Source organism: Piliocolobus tephrosceles, chromosome 2, assembly GCF_002776525.5.
Source record: "Piliocolobus tephrosceles isolate RC106 chromosome 2, ASM277652v3, whole genome shotgun sequence".
Taxonomy (NCBI): Eukaryota; Metazoa; Chordata; class Mammalia; order Primates; family Cercopithecidae; genus Piliocolobus; species Piliocolobus tephrosceles.
Genome location: NC_045435.1, coordinates 182,592,445 through 182,616,625, shown reverse-complemented (window position 1 = coordinate 182,616,625; position 24,181 = coordinate 182,592,445). Strand labels below are relative to the sequence as shown.

General features: G+C 45.4%; 1 non-coding gene and 1 pseudogene across 1 annotated transcript; one reads left to right on the top strand and one right to left on the bottom strand.

Annotated features, from left to right (window-relative positions):
• The first annotated feature begins 9,395 nt into the window (after nucleotides 1-9,395).
• LOC111544383 lies at nucleotides 9,396-9,502 on the top strand. The gene has a single exon (XR_002732138.1). It is a non-coding gene; the product is annotated as a U6 spliceosomal RNA (small nuclear RNA).
• Nucleotides 9,503-19,305: 9,803 nt separating this feature from the next.
• LOC111544262 lies at nucleotides 19,306-19,980 on the bottom strand (annotated as a pseudogene).
• Between the last annotated feature and the right edge of the window lie 4,201 nt (nucleotides 19,981-24,181).

The window sequence follows — 24,181 nt, the reverse complement described above, 5'->3', positions numbered from 1 at the left end:
GAATCTGAAATTAGATAGCCTTCTCAGTGGATTATAAATGCTGCTTTGTCAAACTTTAGTGTTTGAAACCATTTATACTGCAAATAATCCTAAATCTCAGATTATTTCCGTATCTAAGCCAACTAAGATAGTTTCGTTTTGCTCTTCAAGAGCGTCAGCTAACAATTCTAAAGCCAATTAGCAACCAGAGAAGCAAAGAATTAGTACAAATCTGTCAGTACTACATGGAAAAACAATAACAAAACCTTAAAAGAATATGCATTCAACCGGGCACGGTGGTTCATACCTGTAATCCCAGCATTTTCGGATGCTGAGATGGGCAGATCGCGAGGTCAGGAGATCGAGAGCATCCTGGCCAACATGGCAAAACCCCGTCTCTACTGAAAGTACAAAAATTAGCCTGGTGTGGTGGCGGGCGTCTGTAGTCCCAGCTACTCCGGAGGCTGAGGCAGGAGAATTGCTTGAACACGGAGGTGGAGATTGCACTCCAGCCTGGGTGACAGAGCGAGACTCTGTCTCAAAAAAAAAAAGAATATGCTTTGTGTTGACAGTGACATCTTCCTATAAAAAGTACCATGTATTCTCATCATTCAGGGAGCATTTGTATGCCATCTTGAGATTCTTACGTTATTTTGAACCCGTCAGTTGATTTTAAGCGATAGCTGCACGTTTAAAGCAGTGTCTGGATAATCTATTGATATGTAGACATTTGTTAATGTATGTATTTTGGATCTAATTATTACTTATTAATGTTATTTAGTAATAATAAAGTATAAAGCACAAAGTATAGTACATGCTGTCCTTACATCTGTAATTTCAGTGTTTAAAAATAACTGGGCCAGGCGCGGCGGCTCACGCCTGTAATCCCAGCAATGAGCCAGATGGATCACGAGGTCAGCAGATTGAGACCATCCTCGCTAACATGGTGAAAGCCCGTCTCTACTAAAAAATTAGCCAGGTGCGGTGGCATGCGCCTGTAATCCCAGCTACTCAGGAGGCTGAGGCATGAGAATCACTTGAACCCGGGAGGTGGAGGTTGCAGTGAGCAGAGATGGTGCCACTGCACTCCAGCCTGGGTGACAGCAAGACTCCACCGAGAGGAAGGAAGGAAGGAAGGAAGGGAGGGAGGGAGGGAAGAAAAGAAAAAAGAACTGCCTGGAGCTGGATAGAGATGTTGGTGCTACTCACTTTTTTTTTTTCTTTTCCTTTTTGGCAAACCCAGGATAATCTCCGTAACTTCTTTTTATTACACAGTTTTTGAGGAAATTAGAGGCTAGGTTCTGCTTGCCTGAGACCCCGATGCAATTTGGAGGGTGGCATTTACTGCCGTGTTCTTACACTATAACTTAGAAAACATTTGTGGTTGGGCGTGATGGCTCACGCCTGTGATCCCAGCACTTTAGGAGGCTGAGGAGAGCCGAACAACCGAGATTAGGAGTTCGAGACCAGCCTGGCATACATGGAGAAATCTGGTCTCTACTAAAAATATAAAAATTAGGCCAGGTGTGGTGGCTCACGCCTAATCCTCACACTTTGGGAGGCCAAGGCGGGCAGGTCACTTGAGCTCAGGAGTTCGTGGCCAGCCTGGCCAACCCGGTGAAACTCCCTCTCTAGTAAAAATACAAAAATCAGTCTGACGTGGTGGCGTACGCCTGTAATCCCAGCTACTCGGGAGGCTGAGGCAGGAGAATTGCTTGAACCCGGGAGGCGGAGGTTGCAGTGAGCGGAGATTGTGCCACTGCACTCCAGCCTGGGCAACAGAGCGAGACTGTGTCTCGGGAAAAAAAAAAAAATGTGTATATACAAAAATTAGCCGGTTGTGGCAGCGCACACCTGTAATCCCAAGTACTCAGGCAAGAGAATCACTTGAATTCAGGAGGCGGAGGTTGCAATGAGCTGGGATCCCACCACTGCACTCCAACCTAGGCGACAGAGGAAGATTATGCTTCAAAATAATAATAATAATAATTTGTATGAAGATAGGTAAAGATATTAACAGAGTTGAAAAAAATGGAGAAAACTGAGGAGGACCATGGAAGGACTTTTAAACTAGCTAAGAACTAGGTTTGAATCCGCTGATCCAAAGTTATTAAACTATTGTGTAGCCAAGATACAGAAGATTTTCTACCTTTACAGAGGAAGACTGAAATAAAAGTACATTGCTGTACTTCAAATCAGGTGATCAGAAACTGTGGTATGCATAAAAATCAATGGGAACATCTATTTGAAATGCAGATACTTGTGGACTCTGCCCTCTCACCCAGATTCACTGGATCCGAACAGAGGTGGGGCCAGTTTTTTATTTTGAAAAATTAAGGTTGGGAACAGTGGCTCATACCTGTAATCCCAGCCCTCTGGGAGGCCAAGGTGGGTGGACCACTTGAAATCAGTAGTTCGAGACCAGCAAGGCCAACATGGTGAAAGCCCATCTGTACCAAAAATACAGAAATTAGCTGGGCATGGTGGCGCACACCTGTGGTCCCAGCTACTCGGGAGGCTGAGGCAGGAAAGCAGGATAATCACTTGAATCTGGGAGACAGAGGGTACAATGGCATGATCGTGCACTCCAGCCTGGGCAACATCTTTATTTTACCTCAAAGATTCAATATTTTGGCCAGGCATGGTGACTCACACCTGTAATCCCAGCATTTTGGGAGGCCAAACAACTTGAACTCAGGAAGTGGAGGTTGCAGTTTGCCAAGATCATGCCACTGCATTCCAGCCTGGGTGACAGAGCAAGACTCTCTCAAAGAAAAAAAAAAAATCACTGTTTTTCATCAGTTTGCATGTCTCTTCTAGATTACATGAAGTCTCCAGAATTAGGTTTGTCCTCAGGACAAACCTACACCTCTGTGAGGGATGGAAGAAAGACCTTGATTGGCAATCTCACCCCTAAAATGTAGGCCTGGTATCTGGAATCCCACTCCTATGCCCCATTACCTGGGGCTCTATACTGCCCTCTTCATGTGACACAACCAACTCACCTTTCATGCTTGTTTGTTTTCTGAGACAGTTTCGCTCTTGTTGCCTAGGCTGGAGTACAGTGGTGCAAACTCGGCTCACCTCGGCCTCTGCCTCCCGGGTTCAAGCGATTCTCCTGCCTCAGCCTCCTGAGTAGCTGTGATTACAGGCATCCACCACCATGCCCAGCTAATTTTGTATTTTTAGTAGAGACGGGGTTTCTCCATGTTGGTCAGACTGGTCTCAAACTCCCGACCTCAGGTGATCTGCGCGCCTCGGCCTCCCAAAGTGCTGCAATTATAGGTGTGAGTCACCATGCCCGGCCAAGAATTTATCTCTTTTAATTCTCATAACACACCCGGCCTCATCTTTCATCCTTATCATATATATGAGATAAAGTTTATATATATATGTATATATAAACTATATATATTCCTATATAGTTCATTAAAAGTCATAGTTATATTGTTTTTTGGAAATGACAGAAAAGAAAACAATCACCATCCAAAGAATGTCTGTCTATTTTTAAACATAATGGAAATCATACTTTAGGTGAAAAGTTTTTCCTCTATTTTTTTTCCTTTTTTTTTTTTTGTTTATTTGTTTGTTTTTGTTTTTTGAGACAGAGTCTCTCTCTGTTGCCCAGGCTGCAGCGCAAATGGTGTGATTTGGCTCACTGCAACCTTCACCACCCAGATTCAAGTGGTTCTCCTGTTTCATCCTCCCAAGTAGCTGGGATTACAGGTGCACACCACCACACCCAGCTAATTTTTGTATTTTAGTAGAGATGGGGTTGCACCATGTTGTCCAGGCTGGTCTCAAACTCCTGACTTCAGGTGATCCACCTGCCTCGGCCTCCCAAAGTGCTGGGATTACAGGCATGAGCCACCGCACCTGGCCCTTCATTATTTTAATAGTAAAAAAAATTATTGAAATAATAAAACTATAAACAACCTAAATGGCTGTCAAAAGGAGATGGGTTAGTAAATTGTATGCTGTGTATATTAGTCATTAAAAACAATGAGGTCTACTTCTACTTCTAGAAAGATGGAGTAGACAAAATTTCTCCTGTTCCTCCTACTAAGTGCAACTAGTCAAACACCCTGGACATTACACATAAAGCAAACACAAGAAGACTCTGGGAGGTGGGGAAAAGAAGGCAGACAGGTAGGAACCTCAAGATACACGTGATAGTGAATTCCCTGGGTTTTCTTCTTGCTTCACCCATCCTGAGTTGAAACTGAAGAAGCTAGCAACCCAGAAAAGCCAACAGGCACAGATAAGAAAAGCCCCAGCAAGGCCGGGCGCGGTGGCTCAAGCCTGTAATCCCAGCACTTTGGGAGGCCGAGACGGGCGGATCACAAGGTCAGGAGATCGAGACCATCCTGGCTAACACGGTGAAACCCCGTCTCTACTAAAAAATACAAAAATCTAGCCGGGCGAGGTGGCGGGCGCCTGTAGTCCCAGCTACTCCGGAGGCTGAGGCAGGAGAATGGCGGGAACCCGGGAGGCGGAGCTTGAAGTGAGCTGAGATCCGGCCACTGCACTCCAGCCTGGGCGACAGAGCGAGACTCCGTCTCAAAAAAAAAAGAAAAGAAAAGAAAAGCCCCAGCAAAAGGCTGCTTTCTCTACCCAGGTCAGAGGCATCCTAGGAAGATAGAAAAATTTTAGACAGTAATTCCATTATTTCAGCTAAATACCACAGAAACAGCTGTGGTCCTACCCACACCCATGCCAGCAAAAGCCAACTGAAGAGCCCATGATTCTACCCTTAGGAGGCTGTAATGAGGTTCTCTGACAATCTCCACCCCCAGACCCCTGCCACTACCACCACCACATTGTCAGAGGAGACTACGGAGTAGCTTCAACTTCTAGGCCCACCGGGCAGGAACAAAGGTGATCCTTGAGATCCCACTAAGGTGGTGTCATAGAAAGCCTGCTGGGAAATCAGGACTTTATCACACAGTCGTCATGAGACCACCTCATTGTAGTGTCGGTGGAGAACACATGAGGAACTCCAGCCCCCACCCAGCAGTAACAAGGATCATCCCCTCCGGTGTGAGTGAGAAATCTGGGCTTCCACCCCCTGCTGGCAGTAGGGAGGCCGTGCTGTCCTTCCTGTGCCAGAGCAGCATCAGAGAAAGCCAGCAAGAGCCAGAGATTGAAGTGAGATCTAATGAGCATGTGAAAAATGCTCAGTACCACGAATCATTAGAGGAATGCAAATCAAAACCGCGATGAGATACCACTTCACACCCATTAAGATGACTATTATTATTTTAAATAGAGAAGGGGGTGGGAAGGGTTGGGAGGTGAGTCTCAATGTGTTGCTCAGGCTGATCGTGAACTCCTAGGCTTAAGCGATCCTCCTGCCTCGGCCTCCCAAAGTGCTGGGATTACAGGCGCGAGCCAGCTCGGCTGACCAAAATGACTATTTTTTTTTTTTTTAAATAGAAAATAACAATTGTTAGTGTGGATGTGGAAAACCAAAATCCTTGTCCATTGCTGGTAGAAATGTAAAATGTTGTAGCCACTATGAACAATATGGCAGTGACTCCAAAAGTTACAAAATTACCATATGACCTACCAATTCCACTTCTGAGTATATACCTAAAATAATTGAGAGCAGGGATGCAAACAGATATTTGTACACCAGTGTTCATAGCAGCATTATTCACAATAGCCAAAAGGTGACAGCAACCCAAGCATCCATTGATGGATTAGTAGATAAAACAAACATGGCTGGGCATGGTGGTTCACACCTGTAATTTCAGCACTCTGGGAGGCTGAGACATGAAGATCAGTTGAACCCAGAAGTTTGAGACCAGCCTGGGCGATGTAGGAAGACCCCATCTCTACAAAAAAATCAAATAATTAGCCAGGTGTGGTGGCATGTGCCTGTGGTCCCAGCTACTCAGGGAAGGCTGAGGCAGGAGGCTTGCTTGAGCCTGGGAGGTGAAGGCAGCAGTGAGCCATGATTACGCCACTACACTCAAGTCCGGGGGCAACAGAACAATATCCTGTCTCCAAAAAACAAACAACACAAAAAATCAAATTGTGCTTTATACATCAGTGGAATATTATTCAGCCTTAAAAAGGAATGAAATTCCAATCAATCCTACAGTACGAATGCACCTTTGAAGACATTATGCTAACTGAAATAAGCCACACACAGAAGGACAAGTAGTGTATTATTCCATTTATATGAGCATAGAAACAGAAAGTAGGAGGGTTATCAGGGACTGGGGAAGGAGGAATGGGGAGTTACTGTTTAATGTGTACAGAGTTCCAGTTTGGGGAAAAAGGTTTGCAGATGAATACCCATCATGGTTGTATCATATCATGAATGTGCACAATGCTACTGATGTCTACACTTAAAAATGGTTAAAATGGGCCAGGCGCGGTGGCTCGTGCCTGTAATCCCAGCACTTTGAGAGGCCGAGGTGGGCAGATCACAAGGCCAGGAGATCAAGACCATCCTGGCTAAAACGGTGAAACCCTGTCTCTACTAAAAATACAAAAAATTAGCGCGGTGTGGTGGCGGGCGCCTGTAGTCCCAGCTACTCGGGAGCCTGAGGCAGGAGAATGGTGTGAACCCAGCAGGCGGAGCTTGCAGTGAGCCGAGATCGCACCACTGCACTCCAGCCTGGACAACAGAGCGATACTCCATCTCAAAAAAAAAAAGGTTAAAATGGTACCTTTTATGTGTTATGCCTATTTTACCAAAATAAAAATATATTCCTAGCCAGATAATCTAGTTAGAATGAAGTTAATCCATTAGAATATTTTCCCACCTACTTGTAGTTGTTAGTCTACTGATTTAAAAAACAGGCTGGGCACGGTGGTGGTAGTTCACGCCTGTAATCCCAAGACTTTGGGAGGCTGAGGTGGGTGGATCACTTGAGGTCAGGAGTTCGAGACCAGCGTGGCCAACATGGTGAAATCCCATCTTCACTAAAAATACAAAAATTATCCGGTCTTGATGTCACGCACCTGTAATCCCAGCTACTTGGGAGGCTGAGGCAGGAGAATCACTTGAACCCGGGAGGCGGAGGTTGCAGTGAGTTGAGATCATGCCATTGCACTCCAGACTGGGTGACTGAGTGAGACTCCATCTCAAAAAACAAAGAAAAGAGAAGAGAAGAGAAGAAGGAGGGAGTGAGGGAGGGAAGAAAGAAACACAGAGAGACAAAAAAGATCTTGAGTCACGTAACAATACAGAAGTCTCCAGATTTCAATAGAAAATCACTTAAGCCAAAAATTGTGGCCGGGCGTGGTGTTTCACACCTGTAATCTCAGCACTTCAGGAAACCGAAGTGGGAGGATCACCTGAGGTCAGGAGTTCAAGACCAGCCTAGCCAACATGGTGAAAGCCCATCTCCACAAAAATACCAAAAAAATTAGCCGGACATGATGGCAGGTGCCTGTAATCTCAGCTACTCAGGAGGCTGAGGTGGGAGAATCGCCTGAACCCGGGAGGTGGAAGTTGCAGTGAGCCAAGATCGTGCCATTGCACTCCAGTCTGGGTGACAGAGGGAGACTCCGTCTCACAAACAAAACAAAACAAAACATAACATGAAGATTTCAAACTGAATGAAAAAGACAATGGGTGCCAACTCTGAGATAGAAATGTTGGAATTATCTGGTCAAGGTTGTAAAGCAGCCATGACGAAAATTCTTCGGTGACCAATTATGAACATGCTTGAGACAAATGAAAAAATAAAAAGGAAAAATTGATAAATTGGACTTATCCTGAAAACCCTTTGCTCTCTTCTTCATTCCTCCTCCTTCTCCATCTCCTTTTCCTTCTTCTCCCAGTGGCAAGTAGATTATATTGGCCTTGGACTGGGACACTCAGAGGGGGAACCCACACCCATGGTGCGTGTGTGGGCAGGGCGAGATGGAAGCTATCTCATGGTCACTTGCAGCGTAACAGGTTCTGGCTGTGCTGGATGATGAGTCGCTGAGGGCCTGGTTGGTTGGTAGCCGCAAAGCCCAGACGTTCCTGCTGGCGGCATCTTCATGGGGAGCTGGGATTAGGCAAGGAGTCTAGGGCCTGGATGCAGAGCCTAGGGATGTGTGGGGGTCAGGGAGGATGGACCAGAGAAACCTGTGTGCTGGTTAGCGTGGTCTATCTGCGGTTTCAAAGGCAGAGCACCACCAGAGGAGGAACCCTGTTTGGGTGTGCTGAAAGTGGCCCAGCAGATCATAAGGCTATGGCTGGGACATGTATGCACCTCAGGGAGCACTGAACTGCTCTGAGCTACCGACTAGGGCCACAGGCTAGCTATGTGGGCCCGTATTGAGGTGGGGGCTGAGCAGTCCCAGCGGCACCGCCCAGGCTGCCTGCTCTGGGGTCCCTGCAAAAGCCGTCGCTGAGCCCACGGACTTCCGGGTCGCAAGTACGTGGGGTCTGAAAATCTGCTTGGCTGAGTCAGCTGCTTATGACAATGCCCGGGCGATCGTGCCCTCCAGCGCTGCCTGCTGCCCGCATGCGGAGTAGGAGGCCAGTCCCCGCCTGAATAATCATCGGGCTCTGCCGGCCCACAGCGGATGTCAGAAAGTCAGGTCGCTCTGCTCCTTTCGCCTCGGTTTTATTTCCTCATGGAAACTTTCTCGAGCTGCAGAAACAGCTGGTCCTTCTCTTTCTGCCGGGCCCACAGCTTCTCCTGCAGCGTCAGAATTTGTTCCTTCCCATCTTCTCGCCATCACCTTATCCGCCTCCTCCTCTTCCTCCTCGCCCCGCAGCCTGCGCTCCCGCTGGGGGCGCTTCGGGCACACTGCCTGCGCGACCCCCCACGGGACCCTGCGCAGGCCAGCTCGCCCCGTCGGCCACGCGACCCCCCACGGGACCCTGCGCAGGCCAGCTCGCCCCCGTCGGCTGGGGGCACCCGCCACCAGCCCAGCGGGCAGCCAGAGCTCCTCCGAGTGCACAGGAAAACCTTGGGTTTTGAAAGACCCTGTTAAAATAAGGATGAAAAGATAAGCTATAGAGGATAAAATATGTGCAAACCACGTATCTGGCAAAGTACTGGTATCTAGAATAGATAAAAACTCGCACAAAACTCAACAGTAAAAAAAAACAACAGTTTTGGCCGGGCGCGGTGGCTCACGCCTCTAATCCCAGCACTTTGGGAGGCTGAGGTGAGCAGATCGCCTGAGGTTTAGGAGTTTGAGACCAGCCTGGCCAGGATGGTGAAATCCCGTCTCTAATAAAAATACAAAAATTAGCCGGGCGTGGTGGCAGACGCCTGTAATCCCAGCTACTGGGGAAGCCGAGGCAGGAGAATCTCGAACCCGGGAGATGGAAGTTGCAATGAGCCCAGATCCAGCCACTGCACTCCTGCCTGGGCAACAGAGGGAGAGAGACTCTGTCTCAAAAACAAAAACAAAACAGTCCTAATACAGCATGAGCGAAAGATTTAAAAAGCAGTCTGTGCTGACTTCTGCACACATTTACTAAAAAATCGGAATGATACAGAGATTAGCATGGGCCCTGCACATAGATGACATGCAAATTCATGAAGTGTTGCATATTTTTAAAAAATTAAACAAAATTTAAAAAAGAAAACAAACATTTCGCTGAGGAGGATATACAGATGGCAAACAAGCATGCGAAAAGATGTTTAACACTATTAGCCATTTGAGAAATGCAAATAAAAACCATAATGAAATATTGCTATACATCTATTAGAATGGCTAAAATAACAAAGTGACAATAACAAATTCTGACAAGGAAGCAGAGAAACTGAATGTGCCGTCCTCTGCTGGTGGAAATGTAAAATGAAGTGTAGCTACCTGGAAAGCAGTAATAGTTTATTTTCTTTCTTTTTTTTTTTATACGGAGTCTTCCTCTGTTGCCCAGGCTAGAGTACAGTTTCATGGTCTTGACTCACTGCAACCTCCACCTCCCAGGCTCCAGTGACTCTCCTGTCTCAGCCTCCCAAGTAGCTGGGATTACAGGAACCTGCCATCACACCTGGCTAATTTTTGTATTTTTAGTAGAGACAGGGTTTCACCATGTTGGCCAGGCTGGTCTCAAACTCCTGACCTCAGATAATCCACCCGCCTTGGCCTCCCAAACTGCTGGGATTACAGGTCTGAGCCACTGCACCTGGCCACAGTAATAGTTTCTTAAAAAGCTGAACAGGTAACTACCACCATACCATGTGATCCAGCAATTTCACTCTTGGGCATTTAGATGAGAGAAATGAAGACTTATGTTCTCACAAAGACTCTGATATGAATGCTCATAGCAGCTTTATTTATAATATGCAGAAACTGAAAACAATCCAGATGTCTTTCAATGGATGAATGGTTAAACTGTGATATATTCATACTGTGGAATACTACTCGGTAATAAAAAGAAAGAGTCTATTTATTATTACATATCACAATTTGCATGAATCTCCAAAATTATGCTGAATTTTAAGTCAATGCTAAAAAGTTACCTCCTGGCCGGGCGCGGTACCTCATGCCTGTAATCCCAGCACTTTGGGAGGCCTAGGCAGTTTGATCACTTGAGGTCAAGAGTTCGAGACCAGCCTGGCCAACATGGGGAAACCCCATTTCTACTAAAAATACAAAAATTAGCCGGGCATGGTGGCACATGACTGTAATCCCAGCTACTCTGGAGGCTGAGGCAAGAGAATTGCTTGAACCCAGGAGGTGGAGGTTGCAGTGAGCCAAGATCATGCCACTGCATTCCAGCCTGGGTGATAGAGTGAGACTCCGTCTCTAAATAAATAAATAAATAGCTACCTCCTGCATGATATAACATTTTTGAAAAGACAAAATTATAGAAGTAGAAAACAGTAGTGGTTGTTAGGGGTTAAGGAGAGAATGGGGGCAGGAGAGAGATGAACTGTGGCTATTAAAGGGCAACATGGGCCGGGCCCGGTGGCTCACGCCTGTAATCCCAACACTTTGGGAGGCCGAGGCAGGTGGATCACCTGAGGTCAGAAGTTTGAGGCCAGCCTGACCAACATGTTGAAACTTGGTCTCTACTAAAAATATAAAAATTAGCTGGGCATGGTGATGTGCATCTGTAGTCCCAGCCACTCGGGAGACTGAGGCAGGAGAGTCACTTGAACCCAGGAGGGGGAGTTTGCAGGGAGCCGAGATCACACCACTGCACTCCAGCCTGTGTGACAGAGCAAGACTCCATCTCAATAATAATAATAATAATAATAAAAGTTAATAAATAAAAATTTAAGAATAAAAAATTATCTGAGTGTAATAGTGCATGCCTATAGTCCCAGCCTCTTGAGAAACTGAGGTGGGAGAATTGCTTGAACCCAGGAGTCTGAGGCTGCAGTGAGCTGGGATCGTGCCACTGCACTCCAGCCTGGGTGACAGAGTGAGAATGTCTCCAAAAACATAAAGAGAGACAATGATTATTAAATGTAAAATGGCCTCCTAGGGTGAATCCTGGTACAATAGAATTGCCAGAGGCGTTCTAAATAGACTCCACCTTAAGTGAGGGCTAGGAAAATGAGGCTGGAACTTGCTGGGCTGCTTTACCAGAAAGGTATTCCTAGCCTCTAGATGTTTACTAAAGGAATAAATTGATAATGTTTACTGAACAGACTCAGATGTGGGAGTGTCCTAATATTCCAATATCTTGAGAACAAAGGCATTCCTAATTTTGCTTTAAAGATAATAATATCGATTCTTACAAAATAAAGTAATTAAGAACATTAATCCTTTATCACAAACCCTTGAGCACAGCACATCTTCCCATGATCTTTATTCTATATATACAAGTATTGTACCTAGGGTGGACGCGTTTCTCCTCTTACTTTCGGGAACGTCATACTCTGTCTACGGAATAGCTGTACTTTCACTACTTTACTTTCTTAATGAGGTTGCTTCTCCTTTGCGCTGCGAACTCAACCTGCATTCTTTCTTGTTTGAGATCCAAGAACCCTCACTTGGGGTCTGGATCGGGAACCCCTTCCTGTAACAAAATGACAGTGAAAAGCCACAGTAACAATGAAGTCACTAGATCTCTGTTTACCAATATACAAAGATGTTTACATATTGTAAATGCTCAAAGATCCTTATATTTTGCAAGATCCTGTTTGTGTGAAAAAATGGAGGGGTAGGCCAGGTGCAGTGGCTCATGCCTGTAATCCCAGCACTTTGGGAGGCTGAGGCATGCGGATCACCTGAGCTCAGGAGTTCAAGCCCAGCCTGGCCAACATGGCGAAAACCTGTCTCTACTAAAAATACAAAAATGAGCCAGACACCTGTATGGTGGTAGACACCTGTAATCCCAGCTACTCAGGAGGCTGAGGTAGGAGAATCGCTTGAACCTGGGAGGCGGAGGATGCAGTGAGCCAAGATTGTGTCACTGCAGTCCAGCCTGGGCAACAGAGCTAGACTCTGTCTCAAAAATAGTAATAATTAAAAAAATAGATGGTAAGCAGGGCATAGTGGCTCGCGTCTGTAATCCCAGCACTTTGGGAGGCCAAGGTGGGAGGATTGCTTCAGCCCAGGAGTTTGAGACCAGCCTGGGCAACATAGTAAGACCCTATCTCTATATTAAAAAAAAAATGGATGGGTACATGTGTAGGCTTATGCAAAGAAACATATACGTAATTATTTCAATCAAACGTTTCTAGAAGGAAACAGTGATTTCCTCTAATAGGGAGTGCAAATGGGAAACAGACAAGAAAAACTTACTTTTTTTTGAGACAGACTCGCTCTGTCACTCAGGTTGGAGTGCATTGACAGGCTCTCGGCTCACTGCAACCTCTGCCTCCCAGGTTCCAGCTATTCTCCTGCCTCACCCTCCTGAGTAGCTGGGATTACAGGCGTGCACCACCATGCCTGGCTAATTTTTGTATTTTTAGTAGAGATGGAGTTTCATCATGTTGGCCAAGCTGGTCTTGAACTCCTGACCTCAGGTGATCCACCCCCACTTGGTCTCCCAAAGTGCTGAGATTACAGACATGAGCCACTGCACCCGGCCAGAAAACTTACCTTTTGTTTGACACACTACTGTTCTGTTTATATTTGTTTAGTACCATGAGCATATATTACAACCATATATATATATATATGTATTTTTAGACAGAGTCAGCCTCCATTACCGGGCTGAAGTACAGTGGCTCAATCATAGCTCACTGCTACCTCAAACTCCTGGGCTCAAACCATCCTTCCACCGCAGCTTCCCAACTAGCTGGGACTGCAGGCAGGTGCCACCATGCCTGGTGATTTTTTTAGTTTTATTTTTATAGAGATAAGGCCTTGCTATGTCACCCAGGCTGGTCTTGAACTCTTGGCCTCAAGTAATCCTCTCACCTCCGCCTCCCAAAGTGCTGGGATTACAGGCATAAGCCACCGGACCCAGTGACATTTATAATTTTTAAAACTGTAATTACAATGCTGTCATTATTTAGGTTCAAGCAAATCTAATTGTGGCTTCCTTAGAACAAAAGATATATTACGGCATGATTATTTTTTATTATAGGAGTATTTCCTTTATCAATGACTAATAATAGGTTTATTTAAAAATGCCTTATATTGTGATTTAGTTTGTAAAAGTGCGCCACTTTCTCCACCTTTTTTTGTTTGTCTCTTAAAATTTACTTATTGGCCAGGCGCGGTGGCTCACGCCTATAATCCCAGCACTTTGGGAGGCCGAGGCGGGTGGATCACAGATTAAGAGATCGAGACCATCCTGGCCAACTTGATGAAACCCCGTCTCTACTAAAAACACAAAAAATTAGCTGGGTGTGGTGGCACGTGCCTGTAGTCCCAGCTACTCAGGAGGCTGAGGCAGGAGAATCACTTGAACCCGGGAGGCGGAGGTTGCAGTGAGCCGAGATGGTGCCACTGCGCCCCAGCCTGGGCGACAGAGACTCCATTAAAAAAAAAAAAATTACTTATCCTGCCTGGGTGCAGTGGCTCACACTTGTAGTCCAAACTACTCAGGAGGCTGAGGTGAGTGGATAGCTTGAGCTCAGGAGGTGGAAGCTGCAGTGAGCTGAGATCTGGGTGGATAACTTGAACCCAGGAGGTGGAGGCTGCAGTGAGCCGAGATCACGCCACTGCGCTCCAGCTTGGGTGACAGAGCGAGACCGTCTCCAAAAAGAAAAAGAAAATTTACATTATCCTTTTAAGATCAGCTCAAAAACCTCCTCCTCCACTATGAATAACCCTAGAAACAGTGATTTCTTTCCTTTGGACTCCCATAGCCATTCTTTCTGCTGCTTTTATGATATTCATCATGTTCTAGCTTATTTAGTAATGTGTTTCATCTCTTCTAAATTGTATCTACCTTGAGAGGGTAGATTATGTTTTATTAATCTTTGTATCTCTCACAATATAAAGCCCAGTGCCTTGGTGCTTGTATTAGTTTTCTGTTGCTGCTGTAACTAAAACTGCTAACTTAGTGACTTAAAAACAACACAGATTTAGTATCTTTTTTTTTATTTGAGATGGAGTTTCACGCTGTCGCCTAGGCGGAGTGCAGTGGCATGATCTTGGCTCACTGCAACCTCTGCCTCCCGGGTTCAAGCGATTCTTCTGCCTCCCAAATAGCTGGGATTACAGGCGCTACAGACATCACGGCCGGCTAATTTTTGTTTTTTTTGTAGAGATGGGGTTTCACCATGTTGGTCTCGAACTCCTGACCTCAGGTGATCCACCCTCCTCGGCCTCCCAAAGGGTTGGGATTACAGATGTGAGCCACTGCAACTGGCCGCAAATTTAGTTATCTTACAGCTCTGGATATTAAAAATCTGAAATGGTCTCCTTGAAGCCTGAATATTTAGTTAAAAAAACCCCAAAATCTGAAATGAGTCTCACAGCTAAACTCAAGCAGTAGGCAGAGACGTGTTTCTTCTGGAGACTCCAGGGCAGGCCTTTCTCATTATCTAGAGACTGCCTACATTTCTTGGCTCATAGCCACATCACTCTGACCTCTGCTTTCATCATTGTTACACCTTTGACTCTGACCTTCCTGCCTCCTTCTTTTTTTTTTTTCAGACGGAGTCTTACTCTGTCGCCCAGGTTGGAGCATGGTGATGCGATCTCAGCTCACTGCAAGCTCCACCTCCTGGTTCATGCCATTCTCCTGACTCAACATCCTAAGTAGCCAGGACTAGCAGGCACCCACCACCACGCCCGGCTAATTTTTTGTATTTTTAGTAGAGACAGGGCTTCTCCATGTTAGCCAGGCTGGTCTCAATCTCCTGACCTCGCGATCCGCCTGCCTCGGCCTCCCAATGTCCTGCCTCCCTCTTATAAGGACTTTGTGATTCCACTGGGCCCATTTGAATAATCCAGGATAATCTTTCCATCTCAAGATCTTTTTTTTTTTTTTTTTTTGGAGACAGAGTCTCACTCTGTTACACAGGCTGGAGTGCACTGGCACCATCTTGGCTCACAGCAACCTCTGCTTTCTGGGCTCAAGTGATCCTCCTGCCTCAGCCCTGCAAGTAGCAGGGAGGCACAAGCCACCATGCCTGGCTAATTTTCGTACTTTTAGTAGAGATGGGGTTTTACCATGTTGGCCAGGCTGGTCTCAAACTCCTGACCTCAAGCAATCCACCTACCTCAGACTCCCAAAGTGCTGGGATTACAGGTGTGAGCCACCGTGCTCAGCCTGTGTTTTTTTTTTTTTTTTTTTTTTTTTGAGACAGGGTCTTGCTCTGTCACCCAGGCTGGAGTTCAGTGGCACCATCTCCACTCACTACTACCTCTGCCTCCTACTATATTAAAGAACCAGGGTGACAGAATAGTTCCTCCTATTTACTCCCTCATGAGTTGTTTTGTTTGTTACTTCTGCTGATACTATCTGTAGACTTTGTATGGTGTTGGCCTGAATTCAAAGCTGAGCCTATATCATGGGTTGGTAAGGGTGCCCCTTAAATGTAGTCCCTGCATCTAAGGCTGAGGTGCAGCCAACTCAGAAGCAAAGCAGCAGTTTACAGACCTTATTTTTTTGGTATAAATCCAGTCATTCTTCAGTTATTCAGGCTTCATAATTTTTGCTATACCTGAGTACTCTTTGACATATTTACCTAATTTTTCTTTTTTTTCTTTCCTTTTTTTTTTTTTAAGAGATGAGGTCTTACTCTCTTACCCAGGCTGGTTTCAAACTCCTGGCCTCAAGCAATCCTCCTACCTCAGCCTCCCAAAGTGCTGGGATGGCTAATTTTTCTTAACAAAGTATTGTAACTATAGGTAACAATTTGCATTTACTTAGCTTCAGTGAAATTACAGGTTTAATTTGTTATCTTTTTTCAATGCTGATTAAAATAATCAGATAAGTATCAAAATAAATGCTCCATCTGAAACCTTCTGACTGTTTGGGATATGCTGGTACTGACAGATTGTAGCCTACTGGAATCTGTAGTCATTAGGCAAATCATGGCAGAGGCAAATGCAAATTTTTTTTTTTTTTTTTTTTTTTTTTGAGACAGGGCCTAGCTCTGTCTCCCAGGCTGGAGTGCAATGGCGCGATCTTAGCTCACTGCAACCTCCACCTCCCAGGTTCAAGCAGTTCTCCTGCCTCAGCCTCCCAAGTAGCTGAGATTACAGGCATCCACCACCATGCCCGGCTAATTTTTTGTATTTTTAGTAGAGACGGGGTTTCTCCATGTTAGCCGGGCTGGTCTCAAACTCCCGACCTCAGGTGATCTGCCTGCCTTGGCCTCCCAAAGTGCTGGGATTACAGGTGTGAGCCACCACACCCAGCTAGATCTTGTTTTCAATGTAAATTTCTAAATAGTGGGACTGCTGAAGTCTGTGAGTAGCCACGTAAGTATTTTCAGTTGTTGCTGGTGAAGATTACTTTTGATTATGCTACTAGGATTTGGGGGAAAAAATATCTCCTAGAACCACCACTATGCCACTTTCCTGTCTGTTCCCATTGAAACACTTGAAGTGATGTATAAGTCGCTGGTACTTTCTGATACTATCTCCTAGAAGATCTTTGCGTCTTCCCTAAAGAGAGAAAAGAGTCGGGGGTAGTGCCCTTTCATTTTATTTTCCTTTAAAATTTTGGGCTTGGCCTTGATCTAAATGAAAGAAACTATAAGTTACAGTATCACTTAATATGCGTTGTAAGAAAGCTATTATGTCAAGTACTTCAAATTTTCAAAGTATTCACCATTACTTTGTTATCCTCCACTGCACTCCAGCCTGGGTGACAGAGTGAGTCCCTGTCTTAAAAAATAAATAAACAAACAAAACAATACATAAATAAAATAAAATAAATAAAAAGAAGGGGTGAGGAATATGTACAGTCTGGTGAGATCAGGATTAAAGGAAACAGATTGGTGAAGAAAAACCTCATTATAATTTATCAGGCTTGGGATTTTTTTTCTTTCAACATTTTATTTTTTAGTTTCCGAAATACAAATCAAAATACATTTTTGTTACATATCATTTTAACAAGCTTAACATTCTTTTCAATACAAGATTACTCGATATAGGTATTTTAAAACTTCCTTTTTAAAAAAGTCATACATTTTATTTTAGAGTAAATATCTCATCAAAAAAATACATGGGTACATGGGCTATTGTTGTTTATTATTTTAGAGCACACCCTCCAACTTAAAATTTGGTCCACTAAAATGTGTAAATGTTCATCTGGGCACAGTGTCTCACGCCTGTAATCCCAGCACTTTGGGAAACCAAGGCAGGTGGATCACCTGAAGTCAGGAGTTCAAGACCAGTCTGGCCAACATGGTGAAACCCCGTCTCTACTAAAAATAAAAAAAAAATTAGCCATGCATGGTGGCACATGCCTGTAGTCCCAGCCACCTGGGAGGCTGAGGCAGGAGAATCACTTGAACCCGGGAGGCAGAGGTTTCAGTGAGCTGAGATCACACCATTGCACTCCAGCCTGGGTGACAAGAGTGAAACTCCATCTCAAAAAAAAAAGAAATGTTCCTCCTATCACAAAAAAAAATTAAATCTCATGGCTGAACAAAACAGAAATGTGGCCGGGCACAGTGGCTCACATCTGTAATCCCAGCACTTTGGGAGGCAGAGGCTGGCAGATCATGAGGTCAGGAGTTCAAGACCGGCCTGACCAATGTGGTGAAAAACTGTCTCTACTAAAAATACAAAAACTAGCCAGGCGTGGTGGCATGCGCCTATAATTCCAGCTACTTAGTAGGCTGAGGCAAGAGAATTGTTTGAACCCAGGAGGAAGGGTTGCAGTGAGCCGAGATCACGTCACTGTACTCCTGCCTGGGTGACAGAGTGAGACTCCATCTCAAAAAACAAAACAATGGCCGGGCGCGGTGGCTCACGCCTGTAATCCCAGCACTTTGGGAGGCCGAGGCAGGCCGATCACCTGAGGTCAGGAGTTCGAGACCAGCCTGACCAATTTGATGAAACCCCATCTCTACTTAAAATACAAAAATTAGCCGGGCGTGGTGGCATGTGTCTTTAATCCCAGCTACTTAGGAGGCTAAGACAGGAGAATTGCTTGAACCCAGGAGGCAGAGGTTGCAATGAGCTGAGATCACGCCATTGCACTCTAGCCTGGGCAACAAAAGTGAAACTCCATCTCAAAAAAAAACAAAAACAAAAACAAAAAACCCCAGAAATGTTGGCACAGGCTTGAGTAAGCGTGAAAAACAAGTTAGGATGTTTTAACTGTATAGAGGCACATTAGAGAATCCACATAGAAACATCTGGCAGAACAACTGGCTTATTTCTATTGGAGCTGTTCTGTTTCAAAAAGGGATATAAGGTACATGGGAGGGTGCTGAAAACTCACAACAGCCACAGAATTAGTTACTCAAAATTAACCAGAATTCAATATACAAGAATATATGACAGCAGTAGAGCAATCTCAACAGTTACTCGATGCCTGCAAAGCAAGCTGTAAGCTTACAACAAGTAACTCAGCAGGAACAACGGTCAACAGGTTTATACGACTTTGAAGGTGAGAAAACTTTATCGTTCATAGATGATATCTTGTGCACAAGCACATTAGTTTCCAGGACACTGGGAACAACACCACAACATACAAAGTAAGAATAGGGCTGGGCACGGTGGCTCATGACTGTAATCCCAGCACTTTGGGAGGCCGAGGTGGGCGGATCACAAGGTCAGGAGATCAAGACCATCCTAACTAACACGGTGAAACCCTGTCTCTACTAAAAATACAAAAAATTAGCCGGGCATGGTAGCACATGCCTGTAATCCCAGCTACTCAGGAGGCTGAGGCAGGAGAATTGCTTGAACCCAGGAGGTGGAGGTTGCAGTGAGCCGAGATTGTGCCACTGCACTCTAGCCTGGGTGGCAGAGCAAGACACTGTCTCAAAAATAAAATAAAATAAAATAAAAAAGGTAAGAATAAATCCAAGCTGTTTAACCTTCCACCATTCTCTTGAGTATTAAACCCAGGCCACCTTTGGCCGCTTGCAGGGGTGTCTTTTCTTCTTCTCAATGTAAATACTCGCTCCTTGGGACACCAGCAGTTTTGCTTCTTCCACTCTCTCCTCATCACAGGCTAAGTGTAGAGGAGTGTTACCCTCAGTGTCCGGATGTTTGTGGATGTTCTGTAATACAGAAGGATAGGAGTCATCTTCAAGTTACCCTTGGCTGCTGCATGGTGCATTGCTGCAGCCTCACAATGGTCCTCAGCAGCTGAATCAGCCCCGCCTTCTAGTAACATGACAGCAATCTCATGCCTGTTTTTCGAAGCTGTATAATGTAGGGGAGTACAGCCATTTTGACTGACAGCATTTACTTGAGCACATTTTCCCAGAAGGGCTTTTACAATCTCATCCTGCCCAGCGGAAGCCGCAGTATGAAGAGGAGACCAACCTGCATTGCCTTTATCATTCACTGGCGCTCCAAGTTGCAACAAAAATTCAACCATTTCTGCCTGTCTGGCTGAGCATGCCCTGTGCAATGCGGTTCTGCTGTTCTGGTCAGTTCTACTAGCCAGGAATTAATAGACCAGAATACTCTCCTTCAACTCTTCCAGCTTCCTCTGTAGGCCAGGTTGCAGACCATAAGGTTAGACACACACCCATCCATTTTGCTTTCCCAGGAACTTGTGATACTATTTTGTGTGTGTGTGTGTGTGTGCTTTATTTACTTATTTATTTAATTTTAGAGATGAGGTCTCACTATGTTACCCAGGCTGTTCGAGCTCGAGTGATCCTCCCACCTCAGCCTCCCAAAGTGCTATAGGATTACAGTCGTGAGCCACAGCACCTGGCCAATATATGCGTTTTCATCCATGGTTCGTGACTTATAACTCCCATGGCCCATGTCACAGTAAACAGACTCTCCCTTTGACCTTCTCTCGCCCTTCTTTCACTTGCCTGATGCAGGACTCTAATTGTGAGTCATAAAAGTCTCCATTCCTGAGGAAGTTCTGCCTCATAACCTGGAGGTAAGAATGCTGCACTGAAGAGCCAAGAAGAATCTGAACAGACAGGCCTTGCTGGGTTTAGATCATTCCCTTTTTGTCCAATCAGATTTCAAGATGGCTGTCCATGCTTCAGTCATGCCTATCCAAGAAGTCTCCATGAAAGGCCCAAGAGGACAGGGTTTAGGGAGTTCTGGAGACCTGAACACATGGAGGCTGACAGGAAGGTGAATAAGAACTCATTGAACAGCCAGGCACGGTGGCTCGTGCCCTTAATCCCAACACTTTTGGAGGCCGAGGCAGGTGTATCACCTGAGGTAGGGGTTCGAGACCAGCATGGAGAAACCCCATCTCTACTAAAAATACAAAATTAGCTGGGCGTGGTGGCAGGTGCCTGTAATCCCATCTACTCAGGAGGCTGAGGCAGGAGAATCGCCTGAACCTGGGAGGCAGAGGTTGCAGTGAGCTAAAATCACGCCATTGCACTCCAGTCTGGGCAACAAGAGCGAAACTCCATCTCAAAAAAAATAAAAAGAACTATTTCAACCAACTCCTCGGGCACAGAAGTTCCTGTGCTCAGGACCCTTCCAGACCTCTTAGTATGTAGGTAGGTATGTAGGTATGTATCAATATCTCTTCATCTGTTTATTCATATTTTTTAAAAATCCTTATAATAAACCAGTAAACTTAAATGTTTCCTTGAGTTGTGTGAGCCACTTTAGCAAATTAATCAAACCCAAAGAGGAGTTTGTGGGAACCCCAACCTGAAGCTTGTTGGTCAGAAGTTCCTGAGGCATGGACTTGTGAATGGTGAGAAGGGGCGGGGCAGACTTGCGGGACTGAGCCCTCAACCTGTGGTTTCTGAGGCTATCCAGGAAGATAACATCAGAATTGAATTAAACTGGAAGACACTCAGCTGGTGTCCTCTGCTTGGTGTGTGGGGGGACATCTCCACATGACTGGTGACAGAAGTCTTCTGTGTTGATTGTTGTAGCGAGACATTAGAGGAAAAAAAGGTTGGTTGGTTTGTTTGTTTTCTAACACAAGGCTCTGTCTCTCATTATATATAATAAGAAATACCGAAACTTTTCCTGAGCTGTTCCCTCTGCCCTCCGGGCTCAAGTGATCCTCCCACGTCAGCCTCCCAAGTAGTTGGGATTACAGGCACATGCCACCATGTCCGGCCTTTTTTTTTTTTCTTTCTTTTTTCTTTTTTGAAGACAGGGTCTCACTCTGTGGCCCAGGTTGGAGTGTAGTGGCATGATCGTGGCTCACTGTAGCCTCAACCTCCTGGGCTCAAGCCATCCTCCTGCCTCAGCACCCCTGCCCCCCAGTAGCTGGGACTACAGGCACGTACTACCACACCCAGCTAATTTACTACAGGTATTTTGTGTAGAGACAGGGTTTTGCCACGTTGTCCAGGCTGGTCTCAAACTCCGGGTCTCAAGCTGCCTGGCCCAGGGTGCTTCTAATATGAACACAGCTCAAAACTTGGTTTTTGAATAAGGCTGCTGCTGTGATAAACTCAGTTGGCAAACTCCCTGCAGAAAGCAAAGGAGATGCTCCCTGTCTGAACTCCCTCATTCCAGAATAAGTAAAAGGCAAAAGATCCTTTGGAGTTCTTCAGCGGGAACTTCATGATTTTCCTGTCTTCAACTGTTGAATCTATTAGACTCACTGAAGTAGATATTGAAAGGAAAATCTATTGAAAGTGAACTAAGTATGGCCTGGCACAGTGGCTCACGCCTGTAATCCCAGCACTTTGGGAGGCTGAGGCGGGCGGATTACCTGAGGTCAGGAGTTCAAGACCAGCCTGACCACATGGAGAAACACTGTCTCTACCAAAAATACAAAAAATTAGCCAGGCATGGTGACACATGCCTGTAATCCCAGCTACTCAGGGAACTGAGGCAGGAGAATCACTTGAATCCAGGAGGCGGAGGTTGCGGTGAGCTGAGATCACGCCATTGCATTCCAGCCTGGGCAACAAGAGCGGAACCCCACCTCAAAAAATAAAAAAATAAAGTGAACTGAGTAGGCCAGGCACGGTAGCTCACGCCTGTAATCCCAGCACTCTGGGCGTCCAAAGCAGGTGGATCACTGGAGGCCGGAGTTCGAGACCAGCCTGGCCAACATAGCGAAACCCCGGCTCCACTGAAAATACAAAAAAGTCGGCCAGATATGGTGGCAGGTGCCTGTAATCCTAGCTACTCTGGAGGCTGAGGTACAGACATTGCTTGAATCCAGGAGTTGGAGGTTGCAGTGAACCGAGATCGCAGCATTGCACTCCAGCTTGGGCAACAGAGTGAAACCCTGTTTCAAAAAAAAAGAAAGAAAACCTAGTGACGTTCCAGGTTTCAAAAGCAGAGTCAGGGCATGCATTTCTATAAGTATATGGGAATTTAGATTAATCAGATCTAAGTCAGTCTGATAAAATAGAGGTACTCAATCTCTATCTGATCTCTCAGCTGTGTTTGTAGACAGTGAGGAATCATTAGGAATGGATGTTCAACAGGGTACACCTGAGGCATAATTACTAACTATGCCTTCGTGGCACCTATTTTCCAACTTTGGCTGCTTTCTTTGCAGTCCCCTTCGTTCTTATAAGTAAAAGGCCTGGAAAGGGTTGGATTGTTTGGATATTAAAGGATTTATCTCAAGATAGTTGCTTAAGTGCTGTGCTTGAGTGAACCGAACTGTGAGTTCCCCAGGGCAATCCTGTGGGCTAAGTAGTGAGAACTGAGGTTTCAGGGCTTCCCAGGGAACTCTGAATAGTGTGTGGATCTAGGTGGATTTTGAGGCTCCCAGGGGCTCCCATGGCCCTACCTTCGCTCCTTCTTGCCCTTCCTCTTCAAACGGGGTTTCGTCTCTATGGATTACAGTCTTGAATTTTGGTTAAAATCAGAAGATTGCTATTTAGCTTCTACTGTCTCCTGAAAGCTCACTAAAGTACAGTGAAAAGTGTTATTAAAAAGGACTTAAAGGCCGGGCATGGTGGCTCACATCTGTAATCCCAGCACTTTGGGAGGCTGATGCAGGTGGATGCCTTGAGCCCAGGAGTTTGAAACTAGCCTAGGCAACATGATGAAACCCCGCCTCTACAAGAAAAACAAAAGCAAAAAAACAAAAAATGAGTTGGTTGTGGTATTGCAGGTGGGAAGATCACCTGAGTCCAGGGAGGTGGAGGCTGCTGTCAGTCAAGATCATGCCACTGCATTCCTGCCTGGGTGACAGAGAAAAACCCTGTCTCAAAAAAAAAAAAAAAAAAAAAAAAAAAGACTTAAACACTAAAGAAAATTGGAAAAGAGACAACAGCCCACAAAGCTGCTTAAATTGGAAAGCAAATGGGAAAACGATGACGAAATTAGCAGATGGGAGAAAGCTTAGTCCTAAAACAGAAGTGAGGAAAGCTGATAAGCAACTTCATCTGAGCTGCGGAAAGACCCACAGACCAGGAACTGGGGGCACCAGGTGCCTTTGGACAAGGGGACGTGAGAGTAAAACACAGACGCTGGTTGAAAATCTGTTGAAAATGCAGTGGAACTTCAGGAATTTCTCCCCCTGCCCCAGGTAATTAGGCAACTTTTCCTCCTCCAATCTGGCTAGAGGTTTATTCTCCAAAAATAGTGAATAAAAAGACCTCTGGATTGAGGGCCCTCATGAAGGTACACCTGACATTTGGTGATCATGTAGAGAACTGTTTTTTTTTTTTTTTCTGTGTCATATTGTTAGACTTGGGGAGGGCCATGTGTGCACTCAAAAGCCTACCTACTATCCCACGAAGAGGTTTTTGCTATGCCATAGTGATTTACTTCTCTTTTCTGTTTGCTGCTATTGTTGACACCAAACTGAGAATTTTGTTTG